Source organism: Rhinolophus sinicus, linkage group LG09 (genome assembly GCF_036562045.2).
Source record: "Rhinolophus sinicus isolate RSC01 linkage group LG09, ASM3656204v1, whole genome shotgun sequence".
Classification (NCBI taxonomy): Eukaryota; Metazoa; Chordata; class Mammalia; order Chiroptera; family Rhinolophidae; genus Rhinolophus; species Rhinolophus sinicus.
The window spans coordinates 5,143,125-5,148,187 of NC_133758.1; the positions used below are offsets into that span (position 1 = coordinate 5,143,125).

General features: G+C 38.6%; 1 non-coding gene across 1 annotated transcript; it reads right to left on the reverse strand.

The window, feature by feature from the left end:
* Nucleotides 1-4,144: 4,144 nt before the first annotated feature.
* LOC141567023 (small nucleolar RNA SNORD78) lies at nt 4,145-4,205 on the reverse strand. Its single transcript, XR_012489423.1, has one exon. It is a non-coding gene; the product is annotated as a small nucleolar RNA SNORD78 (small nucleolar RNA).
* Between the last annotated feature and the right edge of the window lie 858 nt (nt 4,206-5,063).

Sequence of the window (5,063 nt, forward strand, 5' to 3'; positions counted from 1 at the left end):
AAATACCACAGGGAAAAAAAAGACAAACACGCACAGATAAAATTTCGCAAAATTTTGATTTTTGATACAGCTGTGTGATGGGTACATGAGAGTTCACTATAGTATTCTAATTTTGCATGTTTGAAATTTTCATAATCAGAGGTTTCAAATGTTATGATGACCATGATTATGCTTATGGTTTTGCATATTTGTGCGTAATTTATTTTGGATAAATTCCTAGAAATTGGCCTGTCTGATCAAAAGAAAAATATTTCTTGAGGTCATTACATTTTACGTTGCAATGAATCAGTTACACGTAGAAATGCCTATACGCCATGTTAAAGAGTTATTGCCAGTCATCATGAACTTGTAGGTAAAATATAGTTACCACTACTATTTTAATTTATATTCGTCAGTTATTAATGATATTTACATTTCAAAAATAAGTGCTTATTGGCTTTTCAAATCTCCTCTAAATCAACTGCTTTTTACATTTCCTATTTCTTTTTTATGCTTCAAGAATTCATCTATTTTGATTTGTAAAAGTACTTCGTTTATTGAGGATATTAACCTGCTGCCTTCCCTATAAATTACAAAAAATCTCTTACTTTAACATCAGCATTTAAACTTTGTCTATCTATTCTTTCAGGCAGGTATTAGAAATGTGTATGTAGTGATACTTATCTACCCTCTTCATGTTAACACCTGCTATTAGGATCACCACTTAAAAGGGAGACAGAAGAGGCTTCCCTGATAGGACTTTATCTGATACTATCAGCTAGGCATTGGTATTCCTTGTTAAAAACCAGCAATGTCATAGAACTTCCGTATCTGACAATGCCATTTTGTGACCAAGAGTGACCAAAACGAATACAAGACCATGACACAATATCTGAACGCACAGTAAACTTGGTCTGAGTTACAAAAATGATCAAACCTCCCCTATCCTGGCTCGCAGGAGTGATTGCTGTTTCCTCACCAACTCTAGCTTTAGGCCTGGTTCACTTCTCTCTCCTGGAAGGTCTGCTTATTAAGATACACATTCCTAGAATCCCCTGCTTCCTGACAGCATCCGAGAGAGCAAAGCCTCACTTCTTTAAACTCTCCCCCCATCACCTAACAAGCCTGAACCTTCTGTAAGTCCTCTCATGAACTCCGACATGCATTCTCCCATGTTGCAAAACATGAAACTAAATTGTTCAACCACAGGTGTGTTCCTGGTGGTCTACAACTGTAGGAAACTGACAAACGTCAACCGGCTCCAATGCTACAGTGTCTTCTTTTCTCCTAATATGTACTTTCCTCATTTAATTTTTTAAAAGTAATTAAAATGTGAATACACATGGAATTTATTTTGGGTTTGTTAATTTCCCTCCCCAAAATCATTAACCAATTTAAATGTATTGAATTATATGTTAATCACCATTAATTTTTCTTTTTATCATGTCATCTCAAAATGACATGTTAGTTGTATTCCTCCCACTAAAGTATCAGGACAAAAACAAAAAAACAAGATATATATTTTTGTGTGTAAATCTAAAACTTCAAAATCTAGCTAAGTTTAATATTAAACAATTAGTTATAAATGAAAAAAGCATAGATATACTCTGAATCTTTTTTTTTTAATCAAGAATGTGTCCCCGTCAGTACTGAGATGCACTAATGCTTCAAATTTTTTAAGAGTCCAGATTTTTGTTTGTTTTCTCCTGACAGCCACAGGTTCTCTCATACCTGTGTGTCTTTACCTGCTTTTTCACTCGTCTACCCAGAATACGCTTCCCCTTTGTTCATCAGGTTAACACTTAGGCGTCCTTCAGCCCTCGATTTAAGCAGCGTCTTCCATGGAAACAGGCTGGGCCATTCTCCGTGTACTTGCAGCATTGATCTCACCTTAAAGGACTTTACTTACCTGTCTCCCACTTGTCTCCAGTTAATCAATAAGCTTATCAGAACGTCTCATTCCTGTTGGTTTACCCAATGTCAGGCGTGGAGGAGGGATGCAATGAATGTTTACTGAAACTATGAAATATTTCCTGTAACTGTGAGCCAATCAGGATTAGAGATTGCAGGGGTGGTGCCAGATAAGGGAGGTACTCTCCCTGTGGAGCCTCTCTCTCTGCATTGTTGATACTTTGTCAGTTTATTACTTTCACTGTAGGAAAAAGGCCCACTTTCATCTAAAGGTCTAATAAGATAAGTTAGAAAACACAGAACCAAAAGGATCTAGTGTTTGATGATAAAAGGTAAGGTTTATAGTCATGAAATTGTAATTGAAAGAGTAATGATTTATGATTCTATACCAGCTGACCAAAGATTCCTTTATAAAATGGGCATCAGGACTTTTTACACGGTGTAGACCAACAAATGTCTGGCTGCTGGTACTTTGCAGGAATGGAGAAAAGTTCAGTAAGTAAGGAGGTGTGCAGAGGGCAGTGTGGTGAAGGCAAAGAGCACGGGTGTGCTAAGGAAAGTCTGCCTTCCTTCAGTCAGGTGTAAAATAAGCAAGACTTTGCCCTGAGGCTGGAGCCTAAGGCTTCTCTGCTGCGTCTCACTGACCTCCATAAATATCGCTGAATTTGTCAAGTAGATGACCTTTAAGCTCTGACCAGGGTGACCGACCTATCACCTTGCTCCTTGGAAGATTTTTCTCAGTGAAGAATTCCTGTTTCATCTCCTGAATTGCCTCCAGGCATCTGCCAGCAGCTTTTGGTCTGTTAGTTTTAGCCAAGCACTCTTATTTGGCCTTTAGTGAGACGCTTTATTTTTTCACTGGTGTTACTATTTTATAGTTTTACTGTATTGCAGCCATAATATTTCTTTTTAATTATATTTTAATATACATGAAGGAGTATTTCACTGGTGGTCCAAAATACCAATAAACATCAATTTATTTTTTTTTTGGGGGGGGGAGTCGTTAGCTCTGAAAATACCAATTTATCTTTCCAAATTGATCACACATTTCACCTCAGCCTCTTTACATAAATGTCTGTACTCTAAGAAGGGTTGAGAAACACACACCTTTTAAGAGTGTAGTTTCTAGAAACACTTCCATATATTGGTAAATGACACTATCATCCATCCTATTACTTAAACAAAAAGAAGATCTGAAATTTTTCTCAGTTGTTTGCTCCCTCAAGCCGCCTATTCTATGTACCCCAATTAAACTATCAAAAATTAAAGACACAACTTCCAAAAAGCTGTCACAGAAATCTTCTAATCGCTGCATCCACAAGCACAACCTTATTCCGGCCATTTGGACCACAGATATAGCCTGCTAACTCATCTACCTGTTGCCATTCGTATACATATATATAAATGCATTTTCCAAACAACTCCCAAAGTGATCTTTTAAAAACATGAGTTAGGTCCAGCCCCATGTGTTCCATTAGAAACTTTCAATATCATCTCATTAAATTTTAACAAAATCTGAACTTGTCACATGGTCTATATAATGCCCTCCACAATTTGCCCCAGGCCACCCCTCCGACTTCATTACTAGCCCTCTTCTCTTACCATATACCATAGTCGAGACTCACTGGCCTGCTTTTCCCGTAAACTTGTAAAGTTGGACCTGCGTTAGGATTTCAGGATTCATCAGCTCATTTCTTCAGCTTAAAGTGCTCATTAAGGTCTTAGCTCCAGTGTCACCTCCTCACAAGGGTCACAATCCAGCCTTAATCAGCCATCCCTCTCCAGTGCTCTTTTCACACGTCCCATTTTTCCTTTCATCTGCTTTTTTGCTGCTGTCTTTTACTTGGTTGCTGTTTACTGTCTGTTTCTCCGTATTAAAATGGAAACTTCACCAGAGTTTGAACCTTATCTGTTTCAATCACCCATCTAGTTCAGGCGTCTTTAGCAAAAATGTTTTTTGTAACATTGGTTAGTAAATGTTGTCCTCATTAGAGGTACAGATGAGCTAACCTTCTTTTTCCTTTTTTTTTTTCTTCAGTGTTAGATGTGTCTACACCAGGGGTGTCCAAACTTTTTTCAACGTTTTTTACCAAGGGCCGTATGCGATAAAATACACAAACAGCCAGGCGACTCACTCGAGGTGAGTTACGTATTGCCTCACCTGGTTTATTTAAGTAAACTAAATATATTTTTGGAATTTGCTGCAGGCCAATAAAAAATGGATCGCGGGCCGCAGTTGGCCCGTGGGCCACAGTTTGGACACCCCTGGTCTACAGACTCACTTCAGGTCAGTCATTTGATCAACATCATTACAACAAATGAGACAATCTTAAATAACACAAAAGAATTTTCAGACAAATGCAGTTTTTATCAAGTATTGAAAAAGTAAATTCTTGAATATAGAATACTAAACAAAAATTTTGCAAAAGTCCCATAGCATGAATTGAGAGATGTGGTCCTAGGGTATCACATCTAAGGAGTCCATTTCTCCAATATTAATTGTCAAAGTGTATAGCGCTGTATAGCTACAGGGTCTACGTTATGAAAGTTTCTATTACATAACCCTATGACTAGAAGAAATGGATCCATTGACTATTGTAAAAGGCAATATCACAGCCACATCAGAGTTTACTTTTTGTTATGAAAGCCAAGGAAAGTGTATTAGTTTCCTCGGGTGCTGAAACAAATGACCACAGCTGGGTGGTTTGAAACGACAGAAACTCACGCTCTGTAAAGCAATGGTGCTGGCAGGGCTACCTCCCTCTGGAGGCTCTAAAGGAGTCTTTCCCAGCTTCTCGTGGTTGCTGGCAACCTTGGTGTCCCCATGCTTGTAAATGCATCGTTCCAACCTCTGCCTCCGGTGTCACAGCCTTCTTCCTGTTTGTATCGCTGCGTCTTCACAAGGTCTTCTTATAAGGACACCAGTCACTGGATTAAGGACCATGCTAAAGCAGTCTACCTCATTTTAACTTGCTTACATCTCCAAAAACCCTATTTCCAAATAAGGTCACATTCCCCGGTAATGGTGGTTAGGACTTGTTCATATTACTATTTTCCTGAGGGCCCCAATTCCACGCGTTGAGAGTTTGCTCAGAGTCAGCATCATTCTCAGCAGGTACCAAGGACAATGTAACAGGCCCTGTTTTGTCCTGGATTGCTAAACCCAGGACACA